Source organism: Aquarana catesbeiana, linkage group LG04 (assembly GCF_042186555.1).
Source record: "Aquarana catesbeiana isolate 2022-GZ linkage group LG04, ASM4218655v1, whole genome shotgun sequence".
In the NCBI taxonomy this organism is placed as follows: Eukaryota; Metazoa; Chordata; class Amphibia; order Anura; family Ranidae; genus Aquarana; species Aquarana catesbeiana.
The window spans coordinates 97,536,247-97,560,076 of record NC_133327.1 but is presented as its reverse complement, the minus strand read 5'-3'; positions in this window follow the sequence as shown (position 1 = coordinate 97,560,076).

Genomic DNA, 23,830 nt, shown 5'->3' with positions numbered 1-23,830 from the left:
ATTGCTGATTTGTAACTCCCCTTTTTTTAATTTAATTTTGTTATTGCTTGCTGTAAGAGGACGCGCTCCCCCTTTCCCTCAGCGGTGGTGGCGCTCTGCGGGATCCCTGTCTTCTCTCCCCTCGACGGACATGTGTTTGCCCTGGCAGCCTCAATTAGGTTTGCTTGCGACTGTGTGTCTGGGACTGTAATGCCTTTTGACACGCTTGCACAGTAGCACGCGATCGTGCACCTGCGCAGTGCGGGCAAACAGACCCGACTACGTCAGAGGCCGCCCACGTCGGCGTGCTCTGACTTCCGGGTTGGGGAGCCCTTATAGCGGCCCTGCAAGGACCGCTATTTGAGCTGACGGACTCCTGCGCTGAGCTGTTCGATGGATCACTCACCCTAAGGTCAGTTGCCTTTCCGCTCTGTATTATGCAGTTTTCATTTATCCCCACACCTCTCCCTTGTTCCCAGTGTCGGCCTGCACCTGTATTAGGCGCAGAGTTATGTTCTTACCATCTCCTGGTTTCCTCCTTTTTCTACATACTGCTTGTCCCTGTAATCCTCACAGAGCTGTTTCACCTCATACCTCTTTCTCCCCCTTTTTCACTGCTTTTTGATTCTTTTCTCTCTACCCATACCTCTGCTAATTGCAGTACGTTTGGTCCCCTTTCCTTCCTCTTTTTCTGTGTGCTCAGTAGTATCTTCCCCCTACCTCTGACTCCTGGGGCTATGATCCATCTATACTGGTCACATTGTTTGATTGTGATGTACATACTTTTTACTTTTTAGCTGAAGTGGCCATATTTAATGGTGCCCAGCAGCACTGTAACCTTGAAATCCTGAGGTTTAATCATCAAACACCGATTTCCTCCCATGCTTTCCATTATTGCTGCCCACCTACAGCACCTTGCATTTTTCACAGCTCATGCGCATAATTGTGGCTCACTTAATACCCGGTGAGTGCCAGTTTTTTATTTTATTTTTTGATAAATTTTTTCAATTATGTATACCCCCCAGCACTTTCATACCCGGTGTCCCTTTGTGGAACCCCCCCTTTTTTCCCCTCCCCCCTTTCCCCCCCCTTTTCCCCCTTCCCTTTTCATTTCTCACCTCCCCCTTCCCCCTTCCCCTCCTTATCCCTCACACTAGACCCCTTCCTCGTCCCCTCTTTTCCCTTTCCCCCCTCTATTTTCCCTCCCCTCCCTCCCTGGCTCCCCTCCCCCCCTCTTTTCCTTTCCCTCCCTCCTTTCTTTTTCCCCCCCTGCTTGACCTTCCCTCCCCCTCCTCCCCTTTCCCTCCTTCCCCCCCTTCTCCTTCCCCCCTCCCCTTTACCGCATCCTTCTTGCCTTTTTCCCCCCCTTCCCTTTCCTTCCTTCTTCCCTCTCCCCCCCCCTTTTCCGTTCCCCCTTTCCCTTTCCCACCATCCCTGTTTCTATCACTCTTTCCATTCCCCTTTACCCTTCCATTTTCACCATCCTGGGTTCACCTTTCCTCCATTGGATATGCACTCCCCTGCACCATACCTGTCTACAGTACATTATCATTACCCCAATCATTATACTTCTATTCTTATTTACTTTTTACCAAACCAGAGTCTGTTCACAATCCCCCGTGTCCGCCGCGGGGGGAATTGTGTTGGGTCCTGCTGTCCCACTGATCCCGTCTGAGTGGGTGAGCCTGTCCTCAATTTTATCTCTTATGTTTTGTGACTACCTCTGTGATTAATGATGTTTGCTGCATATGTTTAATGTATTCATATATTAAAGTTATCCTAAATTACCTTATAGACTTGTTCCTCCTGAAGAAGCGGTTCCAACCGCGAAACCGGTCAAGATAAAAGTCTTACATACACCCCCGTAAAAAATTGCGGGTTCCACTCGCTGTATTCAGTGTGGTATTTTTTTTGATTTTATGACTGTATGTAGATATTATGTTTGTAATTGTGTATTTTCAACTATTAAAAATGTATACATTTTTTTTAATTTTTGCAATCTTATATTATTATTGAGTACCGTGATAATCTCAACTACCAATTTTGGGGGTGCACACGTGAATAGACAGTAGCAGCAACTGTCGTCACCTCTCCACCCTTATATCCCTTTTATTGTACCATCATTAAATGTAATAATATTGCTACACTTAAAGATGCCTCTTTTCTCTTTTACGCTCTGTAGCTCCTGCTGGATTCTGCTTCTAATCCCCTTGTGGAGGCTTCCATTTGTGAATGGACATTTTATGGTTACACAACCTATCACATTGCTATAATCTTTTATATGGACTATAAACTGAAGGACTTATGAATAAATAAATGTGGAACAAATCATTTGAGTTTCCATTATTTATTAAGGGAAAATTATGCTTTGATATAAGAGTGCTTTGGATTGCAAGCATGTTTCTGGAATGAATTATGCTCACAATCCAAGGTTTTACTGTGTTTGAATTTGACCTGGTATCATCCTCTTGCAGTCTACTTTTGGTACAGCAAAGCTCAGAGTAGGAGAGAGAGAGAAGCAGCAGAGGTTAGGTGTGTTGCAGAGCAAAGAGCATCCTGAAAGGAGGACAGAGCGGGATGACCAGGGATTTTTTTCAGCGGGAACATGGGGGAACGCAGTTCCGGCCCCTCTAGGACTGAATGTATGTAATGGCAAGGGGTGTTGGGGTGTGCTGCAGGGTCTGTTGATACTGGCTGCTGGGGGATCCATTGTTGTGGGAGAGGACCTATTTTTGCAGTGGGTCTATTGTTGCTGGGGAGGTCTATTGTTGCTGTTGTGGGAGATCTATTGTTGCTGGGGGACAGTTGCTAGGAGGGATCTACTGTTTAGGAAGGGGCCTATTGTTGTTGGCTGCTGGAAGATCTATTGATGCTGGCTGCGGGAAGATTTGTTGTGGGGGGGGGGGGGAGTATATTGTTGCACACAGTCTATTCTTGCAGGGGGGATTTTTTTTGTTAATGAGGGAGTCTATTGTTGCTGCCTGCAGGGGATCTGTTTTACTGCTTTTTTTATTATCATTGACAAATTCCATACAAAAAACTTAGCACCACAAATGTTACTTAGTTCTGTATTCTGGGGTGGTGCTGGGAGGTGGATAGGGGGCTGGAACCAACGGATAGTACTCAGGGGTGGGTAGAGGGCAGAGACAAGGGGTGACTCTGAAAGGGGAGTTCCTGCACCTATTTTCTGAGAAAAAAGCCCTGAGGATGACAGAGATGAGCGTATCAGTTTGCTGCTTCTCCTTTCTCTGTCCAGCCAGGGTTGGGATGGGAAGAAGAATTGTATATAAAAAATAAAAACTGCAGCAGAGAAAAATCAGTTTTCCTCCCCTATGAGGCAGGACCATGCTGTATGGATAAGCTGTGTAAATTTCAGGACTGGATGGGCAAAATGATTAATCTTTTGGCAGGTAAAAACAGCTCTTTTAGAAGTATTTGATATGTTTATTTAACCCGGAGTTCAGCTTTAAGCAACATTCAAGTCATTTTATGTCCGCTTTATGTTAAAAGCATATTTAATAACACTGAGAAAATTAGATGAGCAGCAAAACAAAGATTGTTATTTGTGCGGCCAGCTCTACAATCTGTTTAGACCTAATTATAAACGCCCTAATTTATCTAGTAACTGTATCAGAAGCTCATCCAAATTTTATGAATATTTTGGATCTGATGTGAGCCCACACATATTGGTCACATCACAGCATGTGTCATCTGTAAAATAATTGTTCCATTATGTATTTATTTATTTAGGACTTATTGATGGAGCAAGCCGTGCTGAACGCATGGAGGAAACAGTGCTGATGCGCTGATCCAGCCACAACTCACTGTTTTTTTTTTTTAACAGAAACGTTTTTATTAACAAATCAGCATTACACTATATTCAGCAATCGACATTCAAGTATTTCGTAGTTACAGTGTCAGTTTGAGTTATCTATTTTCAGATATTAACATCCTACAAATCCAATCAATTTGGCACATGTGTCCACATCAGTTCGCTAAATTTTCCTGCTATACGTTCCCAATAAGCCTGAATTTTAGGGCAGGCTCACACCATATGCCAGAACATCCTTACGTCTGTGTTACATCTGGGGCATGTGGGGTCTAGGTTCAGGTATATGCTTTCCCTTCAATGTGGGGTATAGTATGCCCTATGAATGAACTTTAACCTCCCTGGCGGCATGATTATTTCGGATTTTAGGTGCTGAAAGCGGTACAATTATTTTGCATGGAAATTTGGCGTTTTATATTGTAGGTCTGTAAATCTTAACAATAACGCACTTAAATCTGTCCAAACCAGAGTCTAGTAGATATCCCGGGTATGATAAAGTTTGAAACACAAAAACATAAATTATAATAAATAAAAATAAATAATTAAAAAAAATAAAAATAAATAGTAATAAAATACATTTCCCCACGATTCACTATCGCTCAATTCTGCAAGTGTTCTAATTTACTATTGCTGTTTTCTAGCTGGTCCAAAGCCACTTTTGACGTAAAGGGACACTTTTTGGTTGCTATGGACAATCTCCAGTTTCCAGGCAGAAAGAACAGTATATATAATATAAAACTGCATGCAGGGCATAGGACAAAGCACTGGGGACAAAAGGGAAGTGAAATCATTTCATACAGTACTGTAATCTGTAAGATTACAGTACTGTATGTGTTATGATTTTTACTTTATTTTAATTTGCCGCCAGGCTCCGCCCCCGTGCGTCGCGACGCTCGCAGGGAACGGAGCCTGGCACAAAGAGGCTTCGGAGGAGGACACAGTCCGCGGACACTGCGGGGGACATCGCAGGATCCCGGGGACAAGGTAAGTAAGGAGGCACCAGGATCCTGCAATGTAATCCCGAGTGTGGCTCGGGGTTACCGCTAATGGTGCTGAATTTTAACCCCGAGCCACACTCGGGAAAACCGCCAGGGAGGCTACCTGGATGAATCTGTCTTTGGCCGCTATCATACAGGGGACAAAGGTAGATATACAGTCCTCCCAATCGTCTTCCCCCAGGGCTGGAATGTCCTCCCTCCATTTGTTCAGTGTGCGCGTGGGCTTGGTGTCATAGGCTACTGTCAGGTATAGATAAATGGTGGAAAGGGATTTTCCCATTACCATGGAAATCAGCAGGCACTTGATGGAGTCAGATTCAAGTGTCAGTATTACCAGAAACTGGGCCTTCATGGCATGCCTTAGTTGCCAGTATCTGAATTCTGAGGTTTTAGGGAGTGAATATGTACGTTTCATTTTCATGAAGGGCATAAGGGCATAAGTTCATAACATGTTTCAAGGTGCTTATCCCCCATCTAGATCAATAGTATTGGTTCGGAATGTCATATAGGTGGCATAGCGTGGGGTTCCGCCAAAGTGGAGTGTGTGGAGACTCACAGTTTGGTTTGCGATAAATTGCTCTGGCCTCCCTCCAAGCCCTAAGCATCGTCTTCATGGGTATTGTCAGGTCGTGTGGAGCTTTGACCCCCCTAAATGCCAGTTTGCTCAGTGCCGCGTATGACCCCAATATGGCTGCCTCCAGTCTCACTGCCGGGTTCTGTCTGGGCTGGGAGAACCACCATCTCACTGTGACCAGGACTGCAGCCCAGTAGTATATAAGGAAGTTGGGCATTGCTAAGCCTCCTGCAGATAGAGCAAGGTATAATATACGTTTTGCCATTCTGGGTGGTCCCCCAGCCCATACCAACAAGGTCTTTATGCTCTCCCGGTTATATGCGATGGGGTATTACGAAAAAGATACAAGAATTTCGGGAGATATATCATTTTTAGAAGACTGACTTTTCCGACCGGCGTTAGCGGGAGGGTACGCCATGCTGCACATTTAGCTGTTAGTTGGGACATGAGGGGCTGGACATTCTGCTCTATGAATGTTTCCGTCGTGCTATTGATTTTAACGCCCAAATATGTAAATTCATCAACCCATTTAAGAGGGGTACCCGTGTGTGATCTAGGGACAGAGGGATGCAGCGGATTGCCGAGGAACCTACCGAACTTCTCAAATAAATCCAGAGCCTTTAACAGTGATCCGGAGGCATCGGCAAAGTGGAGCAGGGTGTCATCCGCATAGAGGGACACATTCTCCTCTATCGCGCCCACTACTATGCCTCTTACCTCCCCCTCCGTGCGCAAAGCTATGGCTAAGGGTTCCACCGCCAGTGCAAACAGTCCCAGTGATAGGGGGCACCCCTGGCGCGTACCCCGTCCCAGAGGAAAATTATCCGAAAGGCAGCCATTCGTACGGACTCTGGCCCTCAGATTGGCTTTCAGCATCTGCAGCCACCTTATGAATCTAGGGCCAAATCCAAACCTCCCCCAGAGGTAGCCCCACTCGACCGAGTCAAAAGCTTTCTCCGCATTGAGTGAGGCCACCACGCCTACCGAGTCTGGATGGGCCCTGGCCATATGTGTAAAAAGTCTCCTAATATTGTCTGTACCTCTCCCTGGCATGAACCCTGTTTGGTCCGGGTGTACTGGTGCTAGTATAACCGTGCTCAATCTGTTGGCCAGAACTTTGGCCAACAGTTTCGTGTCAACATTTATTAATGAGATAGGGCGGTACAAGGAGCACAGAGAGGGGTCCTCCCCAGGCTTAGGAATTACAACCACCACCGCCTCACATAAGGAGCTCGGGAGTTCCTCTGTCCTGTGTGCCTCCAGTAGTATAGAGTGTAGTCTGACAACTATGTCTTCAGCATATTGCTTGTAAAATTCAACTGGTATGTCGTCAGGGCCAGGAGTCTTGCCAGATTCGAGTGACTTAAGGGCCTTCAACAGTTCTTCTACAGAAATGGGTGCGTCAAGTGCGTCACGATACTTTGCAGTCAGGACCGGAATGTCAATGGGTTCTAAGTATGAGGTCAGTTCGTCCTGAGTGTATGTCGCTTTAGAGCTGTAAAGGAGGCGGTAGAAAGAGACAAAGCCACTATTAATTTTTTCAGGGGTGTAAAGAGGTGCACCATTATAGCATAAGCTATGAATAAGCGCCATGATGGGGCGTGAAACATGTTAGCTATTTTTCCTGTTCCTCCCCGTACATGAGGTGACTGCATTTGGATTTTATTTCTTCATATTAATAAAGATGCCTTCTATGGTGTGCGGCCATCCAGGATCTTTTTCTTTCCTCAAGCTTGTGTAGAGCCAGCATCTGTGAGTTCTATTAGAGCGGTGCATGGTCAGATATGCCCCTAGGAAGTATCTTAATGTCCGTAGCCCTAGGGAGGGCAGCTCTTCCCACATAAGCCAGGTCTATCCCAGAGAAGGAGCAGTGAGACGCGGAGTGGCAGGTGTAGGCCCGGGTCTGAGAATGCCTCCATCGCCACACATCTGTCTCCACCCACTCCACCAATCCCGAGTGCAAGTTGCCACTCGTGGACATTCTGTCTATAATGGGGTCCGGGACCAAGTTAAAATCCCCCAAGATAAGAATATTGTGACTGGCAAAATCTGCAATTTTGGAGGTAAGCTGAGTTAGAAGAGTTAAAGATGTGGGTGGAGGCAAATAGAGGCCTGCTACGACCCACTTCATTGAACAAACCTGAGCATGAATTAATATGTATCTGCCCTCCGAGTCCAGCACCAGATCCAGAAGCCAGAAGGGGATAGATTTGTGCACCAATATGCTGACACCTCTCACGAAATTAGAATACGTAGAGTGGTAATGGTGGCCAATCCAGGGCTTTTTAAGGGACATAGTTCTACTGCACACTAAGTGGGTCTCTAGTAAGATACATATGCGCGGGTTGTGGGCCTTAATGAACTGGAACACCAGGGACCTCTTAACTGTTGAGTTCATCCCCCTGGTGTTCCAGGACAAAACGTTAAGGGACGGCATATTCAAATTGTTGTGTGGGCATATACGAAGTAGATGGTGTGACCATCTTGGGATCACTAACTGGACTCGGAGGAGGCAGTGAAGGCACAAATTTAACGCTGACATTCGCAATACAGTAGCAAGAGTTATCAATAAGGCTGATAAACATAACCATACAGTAATCAAAAACCACATAACTTCCTCAATTGGGTAACCTTTCCCACCCCCACCCCACCCAACTCCCTAAAACTGAGGCTGGCTGCAAAGGGGGGTCCTGTGCAAGTGGCTATCCCCCCCGGACAGTACCCCCCCGGACAGATCAGGGAAAGGTCTGAGCGGCTCTTCAACTGCCGAGGCATCCGCCATTGTATGGAAATGTACTGCTGGAACCCTGAGGTCTGAAGAAGAAAAAATGAAGAACAAACAAAAATCACAGCAGCAGGGAAAATTCAAAGATCCATCAGTGTAGAAGTCTGTCTAATGTGTTCCCTGCAGACCTCCTCTGCTCTATATTCCAGGGCCTTTACTTTAATTTGTAGCATGTGCAGTGCCGCTCCATGTTCAGCGACTGTGTCTTCAGTATTGCTAACTCTCTGCTCTGTTTCTGACACTCTGGTTCTGAGTTTGTCCATATCTTGCCTCAGGAGACCTACATCCATCTGCACTGTTTCAATCTTGGCTGTGAGGGTAGACTGACATGTGGCTATGGCTGCCATCACCTCTGCTAACCAGGGAGGTCTGGCCTCAACCAACTCCATTGGGCTGATCTGCGAGGCCCTGTGGAGGCTGTGGGTGTCCCTGTATCCCTCCTCTGGCTCTGTTAGTGTCTGGGGGCTCCCCTGTGTTGGTGAGAATTTGATCTTTCTCCCCTTACCAGCTGCAGTTCCCGTCTTTCTGCGCTGCATTTAGCTGCCCCCAGTCTCCCCTGCAAGTCTTCGTGCAAGCAGGAAGCTCCGCGGGACTCCAGGTAGGGATGACGGAGCGGGTCCTTTGGCTCCGTTCGCGGCGAAATGCTGGCGGGTCCGGTTCCTCGGGTTGTCTGCAGTCTGAGACAGGTCTGCGGGTGCTCGGGTGGCTGGAAAAGGCACCTGGGATCCGGATTAGAGCTGGTGGATGGTGGAGCTCTGTAAGAGGCAGCCGCTCACGTCACCACCTTGGACACGCCCCCCGCAACTCACTGTTTACTTTTTTTTTTCTTTTTTTTTTTCTTAGAACTTTATTGAAGATGCCAGAAATTACATTTCTTTAGTTCTATTCCCATCAGTAGGCTGAAGAAAAAATACTGCATGCTCTTCTTGTAAAACTGCACTAGGCAAGGTTACCCGGAGTGGTACTGCACGTGGTACTAATGCACATGCTGTGAACAAGCCCTTAGTGAGTAATTTTGGTTCCCTGTGGAAGTATGTACAGTCCTGTATCCTAACCTACAGTTGGAGTAACATTGCCATGATAACCAGTAGGGAAATTAGCAAGTGCTCCCATATTTGCTCCAGATCAAATCAATATATTGTACATTTAAGTTGGTTTAACAAAGCAGCACACATATGTAAAAGCAATAATCCATAGTAGCCAATCAGTTTTCAGTTTGATTCCTGGTTACTATGGATTTTTTCAATTTTAACATTCTATATCATATTTTGCTGCTTTATTGCTCTTCTTTATCTTCTCTTCTACAGAAAATAAAGTCTGTGAAGGATAATATCATCAAGTGGCCATGGGAGAATCAAGCCAGGACAGGGGCAGATATATTTCAAGAGGCATTGGATGAGATATTCTCTGGAACAATTATGGGCTGCTGAATCTGAATTGAAACTTAAAGAGTAATTTCCAGTGATGCTGACTTGCTGGCTGGTAATGGGGGATGGATGTACTTGCGTGTATTTGGAAATCCATTTCAAGTACTTAGCTTTATTAAAAAAAAAAGGACCTTTTGGGGAATGTACAGTATATGCTTGTGTTTAGAGTAGTTTTAAACTAATCTGCGCTGTATTAGGTGTGTTGTGGGGTAATGCATTGCAAAACAATGCAGGTGCAAGCATGGTAAGCCTTCCTACCTGCACCTTGTGTTTTTAACTTGCATAAGATGTGCATTGATCATGTTGTTTCATGGTGTAACTTGCTGCCCCATGCGCACAGTCTATAGTAGAGTAAATCTTCAAATTCATGTGTCAACAGTTTTAGTTTGCGTTGAAACACGAGGCATGCACACTGCACCCCAGGATATATCTTGGCCCTTTTTTAAATATTGGTGTCACGTTGGCTTTTCTCCAATCAGCTTGTACCATTCCAGTCAGTAAACCGTCCACAAAAATTAGGAACAATGGTCTGGCCATAACTTGACTTAGTTTCTTAAGGACCCTCGGCTGCAAGCTATCTGGTCCAGGTGACTTATTAATGTTAAGTTTTTCAAGTCTATTTCCAATTCTGTCCTCTGTTAGCCATGGGGGTGCTTTTTGTGACATGCTATTACTAATAGCATGTCACAATTAACATTACAGTCTTGGTTACTATATTACCCCCATTTCCCGTGAATGCTGAGGAGAAGAATATATTCAAAATCTTTGCCTTCTCTCTGTCTTTCGTATCCAAATTCCCTTCATCCTTTATGGGGCCAATATGATCTGCCTCCCTTTCTTACTATTTATATACTTAAAAAATGTCTTGGGCTTTTTTTCATTCTCCTTCGCTATGTGCCTTTCGTGTTTTGTCTTAGCCGCCCGGATTGCACCCTTACATTTCTTATTGCATTCTTTGAAAAGTTGGAATGATGACAATGACCCCTCAGCTTTGTCATTTTTGAAGGCCTTATCTCTTGCTTTTATATGCCTTTTTACATTGGAGTTGAATGACCCAGGATTTTTATTAGCTCTTTTAAATTTATTTCTCCTTCGAATGCACTGGCCGCTACCTTTACTTAGTATGCTCTTAAAGCACTCCAATTTTTCCTCCGTTTCTTTCTTCCTATTTTATCCCATTTAATATCTTCTAGCAAATACACGATCAGGTCTGTATTGTTAGTAGGTTTAGTAACGCATTGTTTCTTGTTGGTGCATTTACCATCTGATCCATGAAATTGTCCTGCAAGACATTTAGGAAATGATGAGCCTGAGAGGAATGTGCGATACCTATCCAGTCTATATCTGGATAGTTAGAATACCCCATTATAATGACACTTCCCATCCTTGCTGCCATTCCAGACTGTGATAAGAGGTCCGCCTCCCCCTTCTCCCTCTGATTAGGGGGCCTATAGCATATGCCCAGTATTACTTGCCCCTTAGTTTCCTCCCTTTGGAGCTCCACCCATAAGGACTCCACATCCTCCCTTGCTCCATTGGTGATGTCGTCCCTCACAATCACTTGCACATCATTCTTGATGTACAGGCACACCCCTCCACCTTTTTTACCCTCCCTATCTCTGCGATATAGGGAATATCCCTGGATGGTTGCCAACCAATCACGAGAGCTGTTTAACCAAGGCTCTGAGATTCCCACAAAATCGAAATCCTCCTCATACATCAGCAGCTCCAGCTCTCCCATCTTGTCAGCCAGACTTCTAGCATTAGTATACAAGCCACGTAGTTTTGTCCGGTCGCATACTATCTCCTTGTTTGTCTTGAGGCTGCAATTTGGATTTGTCAAGTTACTTACCTTGGGTTTCGTTATCGTAGTCTCCCTACCGCTAATGCCCCCAATATTACCGGCTGAACCTTGTTCCATGCTGGCTATCTCTACATCTGAACCCTCCCCCTTCACCTAGTTTAAAAGCCCCTCTAACTTTTCAGCCATCTTCTCTCCCAGCCGAGCTGCACCCTCTCCCGATTTAGGTGCCTCTCTGGTGTGGCTTGAGGTACCAGTAGTATTTCTGAGAATACTACCTTGGAGGTTCTATTCCTCAAGTTAGCTCCTAAGTCCCTAAAATCGTTGTTCAGGACACTCCATCTTCCTCTGACTTTGTCATTGGTGCCAACATGTACCATGACAGCTGGGTCCTCCCCAGCCCCTCCCAATAATCTGTCCACCAGATCTGTGATGTGCCAAACCCGAGCGCCCGGTAATCAACATACAGTTTGGCGCTTCAGGTCTTTGTGACAGATAGCCCTCTCTGTCCTTCTAATAATTGAATCCCCTACCACCAGAATCTGTCTTTCCTTTCCCTTGGCTTTACCCCCGCCCTCACTGGAGGAGTTTTTCCCCTGGCAACTAGGGGCGTCACTCTGCTCCAGCAATGCTGGTCCCTGTCTGGTTTCCCCAATATCACGCAACCGGGCATACTTATTGGGATGTTACAACCCAGGACCGGCCTCCCTGACACTTTCCCCTCTACCCTTCCTGACTGTCACCCATCTACTCTGCTCTGGTGCCTGCACCTCTTTGTCTCCACCCACCTCTGTGTTGGCCCCAGCCGGCACCTGCTGGGTACAATCCCAACTCTCCTTTAGTGTGGAGAGTCTTCTCAGTGTTGCCAGTTGCTTCCCTGAATTCAGGATCTGGGCTTCCAGGGAAACAATGTGCTTACATTTTGCGCAGCAGTATTCGCCCTTGATCAGATGATCAAGGAACGCATAAATGCCGCAAGATGTGCACCAAGTCACATCTTCACACCCGCCGAGCATCGTACCCACTAATTTATAGGGGATTGTCTGATTAACTGACAACTAGCTTCCTGACACCAACAATATTCAACATTACAAGGGTACTCAACTATACACAGGTACTCACGGTACACGGGTACTCACAGCACACGGGTACCCAGAGTACACGGTTACCCACAGTACACAGGTACGTACTCACAGTACACAGGTAGGTACTCACAGTAGACAGGTAGGTACTCAGAGTAAACAGGCGTCCCCACTACACACAGTCAGCCAGTCTTTACTATTAGTTGTGTCACTTTGTGTCGCTCTGCTGTTTCATCACATTAGTTCTCCTACATTTGTAATGCAACACAGAAAGGACAGTAAGGCATGCATTGGATGCTGTGACCTGAAACAGAAAATTTTCTTGTCTCTTGGCGCATAAAGACAAGCTAGCTGAAACAATACATGGACAAAGAAGAAACTATCAGCCATGACACTACAATCTGTATCTGCAACATGTATGCCCATCATTACAAGGTAAGGCAAACTAAAAAAAAGCACAGGAATATAACTACATTAATACCTGATTAAAACAGAAAAAAACATATGAAAGTCTACAATACCTTTAAAAACTATGTAGTGCCTTACCACAGCGTATGTACACTAAACCACCAGCTTATTTAAATATACCTTATATACAGTGGGGACGGAAAGTATTCAGACCCCCTTAAATTTTTCACTCTTTGTTATATTGCAGCCATTTGCTAAAATCATTTAAGTTCATTTTTTTTCCTCATTAATATACACACAGCACCCCATATTGACAGAAAAACACAGAATTTTTGCAGATTTATTAAAAAAGAAAAAAAATCCTTGAGATGGTTCTACACCTTCATTTGAGTCCAGCTGTGTTTGATTATACTGATTGGGCTTGATTAGGAAAGCCACACACACCTGTCTATATAAGACCTTACAGCTCACAGTGCATGTCAGAGCAAATGAGAATCATGAGGTCAAAGGAACTGCCTGAAGAGCTGAGAGACAGAATTGTGGCAAGGCACAGATCTGGCCAAGGTTACAAAAAAATTCTGCTGCACTTAAGGTTCCTAAGAGCACAGTGGCCTCCATAATTCTTAAATGGAAGCTGGTAGGTTAATTGGATCCTGTCTAAATTGTCCCTAGTATGTATGAATGCGAGTTAGGGACCTTAGATTGTAAGCTCCTTGAGGGTAGGGACTGATGTGAATGTACAATGTATATGTAAAGCGCTGCGTAAATTGACGACGCTATAGAAGTAACTGAAATCAAATACAATAAAAATAAATGGAAGACGTTTGGGACGACCAGAACCCTTCCTAGAACTGGCTGTCCGGCCAAACTGAGCTATGGGGGGAGAAGAGCCTTGGTGAGAGAGGTAAAGAAGAACCCAGAGATCACTGTGGCTGAGCTCCAGAAATGCAGTCGGGTGATGGGAGAAAGTCAACCATCACTGCAGCCCTCCACCAGTCAGGGCTTTATAGCAGAGTGGCCAGACGAAAGCCTCTCTTCAGTGCAAGACACATGAAAGCCCGCATGGAGTTTGCTAAAAAACACCTGAAGGACTCCAAGATGGTGAGAAATAAGATTCTCTGGTCTGATGAGACCAAAATAGAACTTTTTGGCCTTAATTCTAAGCGATATGTGTGGAGAAAACCAGGCACGGCTCATCACCTGTCCAATACAGTCCCAACAGTGAAGCATGGTGGTGGTAGCCTTATGCTGTGGGGGTGTTTTTCAGCTGCAGGGACAGGACGACTGGTTGAAATCAAGGGAAAGATGAATGCGGCCAAGTACAGGGATATCCGGACGAAAACCTTCTCCAGAGTGCTCAGGACCTCAGACTGGGCCGAAGGTTTACCTTACAACAAGACAATGACCCTAAGCACACAGCTAAAATAATGAAGGAGTGGCTTCACAACAACTCTGACTGTTCTTGAATGGCCCAGCCAGAGCCCTGACTTAAACCCAATTGAGCATCTCTGGAGAGACCTAAAAATGGATGTCCACCAACGTTTACCATCCAACCTGACAGAACTGGAGAGGATCTGCAAGGAGGAATGGCAGAGGATCCCCAAATCCAGGTGTGAAAACCTTGTTGCATCTTTCCCAAAAAAACTCTCGGCTATATTAGATCAAAAGGGTGCTTCTACTAAATACTGAGCAAAGGGTCTGAATACTTAGGACCATGTGATATTTCAGTTTTTCTTTTCAATAAATCTGCAAAAATGTCAACAATTCTGTGTTTTTCTGTCAATATGGGGTGCTGTGTGTACATTAATGAGGAAAAAAAATGAACTTAAATGATTTTAGCAAATGGCTGTAATATAACAAAGAGTGAAAAATTTAAGGGGGTCTGAATACTTTCCGTCCCCACTGTATGACAGGGCAGAGTGTGTCAATGTACGTTTTCTGCCTCCACCTGGATTGGAACTTGCAGATTTTGTGAGGACGTGACATATATAAAATATAGGGACTGGACTGCAAAATCAGGACTTTTAGAAGCTGTTCCTATAGTACATGCAGAGAGCCTTTCTGGACAGCGAGTAAATGATATTGGCAGCAGATTCAGTAATATACTGCTTCCCACCCATTTCCATCCTGACAGTTTAGCCTATAAAGGGGAAAATAATTGGCTTTGCAGTAAATCGGATGCCAGGGTCACCTCATCAGGGACTATTTACATGCACAATAAGATATGTCTGTCTAAATTAATGTGTTCTGCTTGTGAAATCCACAGCAAAACCTTTCCATGGTTGCAGTTTATTGCTGCCGAGGAGCTTCACTGAGCGCCAATAATCACAAAGACATGCCATGTGTTCTTTCTTGTTTATATGAGATGACACAAGGTCTGTCATACAAGCAACTGTGTGCAGTGACAATGTTATTCGGCTACTATTCACCACAGGGTAAATATACAGTGCCAATAAAATACATTTATGTTTTTGGTTGTAACATGACAAAATGTGAAAAATTTCAAGGGGTGTGAATACTTTTTCAAGGCATTGTAGTTTTACTTTATAGCTTTGATTGTTAATAAATTTTCAGTTACACAGATATAGTTTCAGTACAGTATTTACAGTATATGTCGGTATCTAGAAGCAGAACAGATTAGAGATATAAAGAACATAGCCATTAGACACCTGTAGGCATAGTGTTCTTTGGTCTTTGAAGATTTAAGGACTTTTGTAATATGCGTTTGATCACAAATTCAGAGATGTATTGTGTTCTGTGCACACTTCCTGTGTCATTTATTTTATTGGCCCTCCCAGTTCTCTTGGGACTACAAGACTACAAGTCAATTAGTGCCTATGCCAGCCATTCTAAACCAGGTATACCATGAAAGTGGCATGACACCAATGATTTTTTTTTAGCATGCCTGTAGGTGGGGTGCAGCATGGTGCTGAGGCAATAATTCACACAGTCGGGTGAGATATAAAACTCATATTGAAGTGATGCAGCAACAGCTCACAATAGACCCGGTAGGACAGCCACTCAGCTGGGCACACTCACAGATTCCAGTGACTTGAGAAGCAGGTTTCAGCCATCTCGTGCCCAATCATGAAGGTATCCAGAGAGATGCGACTCTAAGCTTTCCCTCCTCATCAGGAACCTTTTCCTATCGCTAGTACTGTCCCCAACAGACGGGGTACCTTTGCCTACACTGCCCACATTCATAAAGTGCGGCAGACCCAGGTGCCAGGGTCTTAAATGCCTAAGATGCATGCCAGAGTCATAATCCAATAGGATCGCTGCCCCAGTGACTCAGGAACCATAGAGAAGTAATGGTGAACCTTGGCACCCCAGATGTTTTAGAACTACATTTCCCATGATGCTCATGCACTCTGCAGTGTAGTTGAGCATTATGGGATATGTAGTTAAAAAACATCTGGGGTGCCAAGGTTTGCCATCACTGCCATAGAGGATCCCTCTCCCTCTTAACTTCCTCTGCATTGCTGCTGCGGTTGAGCGCCACCTGCAGTGGAGACCGCAGACTGCACCTGCCTACATGCCTTACAGTGGTGCCATTTTGACCACCGATGAAGGGGGTGGCATTCTACCTACTGACCACCAATGTCAAGGCCATTTTCCCAGTGACCTCTTGATAAACTAAACTTAGCAGGGGTTCCCTGGAACCTGAAAATTTCAGGGTTCCTTTAGGGTAAAAAGGTTGAGAAAGGCTAGCCTAAGCTTTGGAAATGAGGACAGTGGGAGTGATTGAGTCCTATAGCAAAAAGAAAATGGGGAGGGTTGACACCTCTCCCTCTACAAAAATTCTGTTTGTTGACAGCCCCCAGTAGGAAATGAAGAGCGTATTTCTGGCAAAGCAGCAGGTATTTTTCTGTCCATGCAGTGTCTATACTGAAATAAAACATTGGAGATGTGCATGTATTGGAGACATGTATGTACTGCATATGTTGACATACGCTTATATTTAAAAAAAAACATAATTCAAGAATCTCCAAGAAAGATTCAACTTTTGGCTTGAATTTTTAGCAGATTTCAGCACATACAATAATTGTACCTTATTGTATGGCTCTGTTGTCAGTCTCTGGGGAGGAAGGACTGGATGTACAGACAGATTACATGTTCCAGCTTGTAACCTTGGGTAATGTGTTACCTCATCTGCAGTCATTGTAGTGAAGTCTGGTGTCTGCATCAAAATGAATGTCTTTCTCACTACTCCTTCTGAGCTGTCAGGTGACTGGTGGAATTGTCATAAAAGCAGCGCCTGTGTTAAACCACATCTACAGGACATGGGAACCGAGAAAGTGACAGTTGCAAGGTCCCAGCCTGTAAAAACAAGATAAACACTTTTCTTACACAGGACATGGTCACACATTTTACAGGCATTTCACAATTAAAGATATGCGTTGCTTTAAAGGGTCATTGGATCTTCTTTTAAAATTATGCTACTTTTAGATATTTTAAAACAGATCATGAACCCCACTACCTTGAGCTTGTACAGGCGTTTGTAAAAATGCACTGTGCACCAAAGCAAAATGTTTAACGTTGATTTTTTAATGATTAAAGTGATACTAAACCCAGGACCCTGAATTCACTATATCTGGTCTCCCACAGAACATGGAAATGCAATTATTTTAGTACATATAAACTGCTAAATACCCCTTCTTGTCAGCAGTATATAGCAGTCTTGTGACCTATCAGTGTCCGGCTGAGCAGAGGTTAAAGCTTGTAGGAGTTTCCATTCTCCTGTGATTGTCCTGTGACAAGGCATGACTCCTGACCCTCTGTCTGCATGGCCCTGTGCCGATCACATGCACTCTCCCCAAAAAATAAATAAATAAATAAAAACCTCTCTAGCAATAAACATCAAACTGAGCATGTGCAGTGTGCTTCCAAGACTCTGTACTACCAGGAGACGGATTGGCGACTGTGGAAGAAGGGGAGGACCAGAGAAGACAGGATCAAACAGCATTTTTACATAATGCAGAGGATTAACCCCTTAGATTCCACAGTGAGTATAACAAGCATGCTTTACTGCATAAACAGATTGATTTTACTGTTGTGGGTTTAGGGACACTTTAAATTCTCCCCTTTCCTCCTTGTATAAAAAAATACTGCCAATCTCTTATTACCCTCTCCCCTCTCCAGTGTTGTCTCTGACTTCCTCCTTGGTCCAGTGGTGGCAGTGGCTGTAGAGCATCCGTCTATTCATATCCCCCTGATGACACGTGATCCCTGTGTCGAAGACGCGTAGGGGAGGGGCCAGGATGGAGAGACTGACACAGACTTTACACCAGCGCTGTCCCAGCACAGCATACTGCACCAAACATCCAGTGATTTTGCATAGAAAGCCATTATGGTATGATGCACTGACGCACCAGTGCCATGTGAGTACCCCGGTGTGGGAAGCGTTTTCTTTTAATAAAAGTATTTTGACTATATTACACTATATAGTTTCCTTTTCATTTATATGTATGGAGCCACATTGTGTCCAGCTGGAGGAGTGCAGCAGACACTGAGACTGAGCCCAGGGGTAGCTCCAAAGCGTATTTGGACTCAGGGTAGAAGCTGAGTCACACGCTCTGAGGTGAGCACATTAGCTTAAGGGGGTCACAAAGGAGCACAGGAGCATGTTTTGCAGCACTCAGGATATCTTCGGCATGATGTTGGATTGTTGTCGCAGCTAAACACCACCTGCACGCATTGTTTTATTATCACTGCTGGACATTATTTGCACGCACTATTTAGAGTGCCAAAGAGAACTTTTTTTCATTATTTATTATTTATTAATTTTTTCATTTAAAAAAGCAGGATACTTTATATTGAGCACTAAGCACTTTTTATGTTGATTAAAACACTATGTATGGTGTAACAAGCACTATTAAGCACTAATTTATGGTGTAACAAGCACTTGTTTTTTCACACCTTGTTTATTTATTCAACATTCATATTATTTGTATTTAATATTATCGCACTAGTAAGCACAGAGTTGGTTATTATTAATTTTGTTTTTGGGGTCACCCAAGCGCAACGCATAACTTGTAAATTTATCCTATGCACCTTATATGAAGTGTGATTAGCGCATGCAGCTGGTGGTAGCACAAGCAAGGCATGAGATCATTGTGGCTCACAGAATTTTTCCAATTAGATTGATTTTACTGTTGTGGGTTTAGGGACACTTTAAATTCTCCCCTTTCCTCCTTGTATAAAAAAATACTGCCAATCTCTTATTACCCTCTCCCCTCCCCAGTGTTGTCCCTGACTTCCTCCTTGGTCCAGTGGTGGCTGTCCTTTTTCAAAAAGAATGACACTTGTGTCATTCTGCCCATTTCCTGTGAGTCTAGCTTGTTGTATACACCCCCCCCCTTCCCAGGGGGTGCATCGTTATACAGGCTAACACTCCCACATTACTTGAGTGCTGCTCCATCCTGGAAGGATACCTGCCCACTGCTGCTGGCGGAAGAAGAGAAAGTATCGATGACATCATTAGACTGGCAAAAAGACTGCAGGAGAAAAGGTTGCATTGATTTTTTTTTTGTATAAAAAAATTGGGATGAAGGGGGGGGGAGACAGGGTGTGGTCAAAAAGCTAGAGTTCTGCTTTAATTTTGTTATTTTGGTATGGGGGGGGGGGAGACAGGGTGTGGTCAAAAAGCTAGAGTTCTGCTTTAATTTTGTTTGCTCATTTAGGAGAACTGCAGACATATCTTTGCAAAGTTGCCTTACCAGACTATAAAATTAGAATCTCTTGCCTTAAAAGTGGAAAGGTTTACTTTGAAAAAAAAATCTTCTAGTCCATAAGCAGTGAACACTATGGGTTTCATCTTCATCTGTTAATTGATAGGACATATTAGCAATTACCAACAAAACACCAATCACAATATGCTATTACACAAAAGAAATCCCCTTTCACCAATGCACTATATGTAATGACTACTCCACTACATTTTATTTTTTGGGGTGAGTAAACCTTTTTGCATGTGGACCAAAAGGATAGAAAGTTTGAAGGCAACATTTTCCATTTGGTCCTATAGCAGCACACACACAATGCAGCTTTAAGTAGATGGGGAAAAGGGGGAGGGGGGGCACAGAATTTTTATATTCAGGGATGTACACAGCACTGCTATACCAAATTAAGTATTCCTTGAAGAGTAAAAGATCATGCTTATAATGTTTTACAGAAGTAGAAACTGTGGAGGCGAGTGGCGGCTGGTGTTTTTTTTTTTTGGGGGGGGTGGAAAACAATCACCCGCCCTTCTGGTGGCCGGCGGTGCAGCACTACCACCCCCCCACCGGCCAGTGGCACGGCACTAGCAAATCCTCCCCCCCTCTGTCTGCCGGTCGGTCCTTACCCCAATTAGGTGGCGAGGTGCAGGCAGCGGCTCCGGTGTCCCCTCCAACACTGCAGGCGTGCCCCATCTAGGTGGCAGGTGGAGAGGTGCGAGCGGCGGCTCCGGTGTCTGCTGCTCCAGCGGCTTCCACTGTGCGCCTCCACTCTCTTCCTCCTAAGTGCTAGGCATCCAATAGGGTCGAAGTTTTGACCAATCGGGAAACAGGTGTCACAACCCACTTCCTGATTGGTGGGGAGGATATTTAGTGTGAAAGTAGCGAATATTAATTTGCTATCTCACACAACTGGGTGGGTTTCGGGCGCAGTACTCTGCACCCAGAGCCCACCCTTGTTTGAAGCCTATTAAAGCCTCTGGCTCAAATCACGTGCTTCAAAAAAACACTCTCCCCCTATTGGAATCCAGGGTCCGGCACCCTATATGTAGATCAGGAGGCCGGACACATGGATGGGGGGGCAGCGCCCGTCCGCCTCAAATGGATGGGCGCCAATGTCTTGAACTTTGCTAACTCTGCCCAGGAATCTGCACTGGTTGAAGTAGAATGAGCATATAGATGAGAAGGACATTGTTTTTTTTAGGCAAACAGAATGATATATTTATCAATGTTGATCAGCCTTTCTCAACCTTTCCAACACAATAGAACCCCTGAAATAACTTTCCCGTCTCAGGGAACCACTGCTAAAAATTACTATATCTACAACTCATGATACATTAGTGTAATGGTCAGTGGGAGGAATGCTCCTTACACTTGTGGTCATTGGGAAAAATTACCCCCTTATAGATAGCCAAAAAGATCTCTCTGATTGGCAAAAATTGCTCATTGCTCAAGGAACCCTTAGCAACCTCTGGAGGAACCCTAGTTGAGAAACCCTGACCTAGACAGAAGTCAGTTAATTGTCCTTTTTGGAATCAAGTCCATTGTATTAACAGATTGCTATCCTTATAGAACTGCCTTCTGACAGAAGCAAAGACAAGTGTTAAGGCCACTTGTTTCCTTCTGCAGACAACTATTCTGGGAAGAATTCAGACAATCCCTTCTTTCTGATGTATATAATCCACAGAAAGCAAGTTAGCAGCGAGTTACAGCATAGTAGTAATAAGTATTCTGTCTGGCATGGCATTCAGATACGATCAACGCCTAGAGTTTTCTCTTGACTGTAGTCACTACCACAAGGATAGAGTCTTCCAGGAAAAAATATTCATCAGAATAACGTACAGAGGTCCAAAAACTGAACATAATGTTTTTGGGGGCTTAATATTTCAGAGCTACTTCGGGAGCCTCTTAATTAGATACTAAGGTTATAAGGTTACATTAAGTAAAGCTACAGCTTCATAATGATAAACTCTAAGCATATGTGAGAAAAACAGTTTGAAGTATTCTTACATGAGCCAATTGAGGCGCATACATTGTATCTGTTATACTGACCAAGGGATATTTTAGAGATGCAAAGGGTGCTGTGGGAGTCATAGAATCCTTCAATCATTTGGTAACGGCTAATTTGGGAATAGTTTGGAATTTTTATACCAACCCACTAAATCAACCAGATCTCTTTAATGAACCTATTCAAATCTAGAATACATAACTAACTTTCTATTATGATTATTCCTCTGAGATTCCATGGCTTCATCCCTAGATGAAAAGAAAAGCTTAAAGCGGAACTTCACTTTCTCAACATTGACTATTTTAAAACCTTATGCTTCAAGCAATAATAAATCTGAAATTATTTTATATTAACTTGTTTTAAACTTTTTATTTTTAATTTCTTCAGTTTCTTCCTGGTTTCTAGGCCTAGGCCAATCATGTCAAACATCCCAGGAGTCTTCAGAAGGGGGGGAGGGTCTTTCTCAGCTAAGAACACTCTCCTGCATGCATGATTGACCTAAGGTCAAATGGATCCCAAGAAGTAAATACTATTTGTAAAGCGCTGTGCAAACTGTTGGCACAATATAAATCCTGTTTACATCATTTGTCCTTACTCAAGATGGCCACAGCCAGAAATACCAGGAAGTGTTTTTCAAAGTGATTTCTCAGCAAAAGAAAGCATGGAGACATAGATTTATGAGTGAGTTTGCTTTGAGTAAAAGTGACTTAAATAGCATTTTTTGTTTCTGGCGCTCAGATGCAGTGTAGTTCTGCTTTAAGCTTTACACACCGGAATTAGTTATGGCCCGTACACACGATCCGAATATCGTACGACATATCATATGACTTTTTTCGCTTAATAGTCGCAAGTAGAAATTGAATAGGTTACTAAAATCACGGAAAGTTCTCTCATTTCTACATGCCTAAAAAATGTAAGAGGCAACTGAGTGTAGGCGGTGGTGTCAGAAACCATCCAAGATTCAAAAATCATTTAGTGTGAAAAAGTATCCAGCATGGCAGTGTTTGGGAGTTTGGGCTGAGCGCAATACTCACAGATTTCTGCTTCAAAGTTATCTGGCAGCGACTGTTCACAAGAAACATGAAATATATGTTGACATTTTTTTTTTGGGAAATACTTCCACATCATTACATGAGTGAGACATCTGTAACACATAAAAAACACAATGAATGAAATTATGTTCAGATCAGATATGAGTTAACTTAAGTCTTTCAAACTCAATGTACAAGTAAAAGCAGCCTAAGTGCTACAATATATACTCTAAAAATGGTGGCCACAACATTTTAATTTTAAAGTTGCCCTGTCGCTGCAGTAAAAACCTTTAAAAAGAAGCACCCTGTAATAAAAGAGATTTAATACTTATCTTTATGGTGGGCTTTTTTTTTATGCTCTCTTGAAGAGCTATGGGTGCCACCAGTATCTGACACCTCTTGGTGTATTGGATGCCTGACTCGCTGCTGGGCATTGTGGTTCCCACTTTCTGACACAGCATCACCCTAGGACCTCCTTTATATTTAAAAGGACACGTGGCATGTATATTTTAGGGGCAAGAGACATAATAATAACATTATATGTTCAAAGCTTATGGCAAACCAGGACCGCACCATACACATTTAACATCAACATACGATCAAGTAGCTACACTTATGGATGGTAGTCACGCATTTGCTAAACTCTCACACACATGTGGGTTTGCAATCCAATGGTGCTTCACATCGGCTCCGTGGGCGAGCAGGCGGCGCCCGCGCACCCCTAGCGGCCCCAGGAGAAGCAACGTTACACAACGTCGTTTCTCCCATCCGTGCCATTCTTCCTCAGGTCGGCAAGTGGTTAAATTAAGTCGCAAGCTGCAATGAAATCGCCAGTTGTCAGGGAAATAGTATCCCCAGGCGCATGCGCACACAGTGACGGTGTTTGGCGCCCTCTGGCCTATTTAAACCTGCTGCAGTTGTATACAAGTTGCTGGATTATCATCAGCTTCCTGTGTTCCCAGTACCTGCTTCCTGCATCTGACTTCCTGGTTCCTGTTTACTACTCGGCTTGCCTGACTCACCCTGATCTCCGCCTGCATCGACCTCTGGCTTGGACTTGACTACGCTCCTGTCTGTACCCCTGCACCTTTGCTTGTCTGATCGGTCTTGACCCCTGTTCTGGCTACTGACCTTGTTCCTGATTAAACCTATTGTGCCTCTTCCGGACTGCTCCTGTGGTTCAAGACTCCTG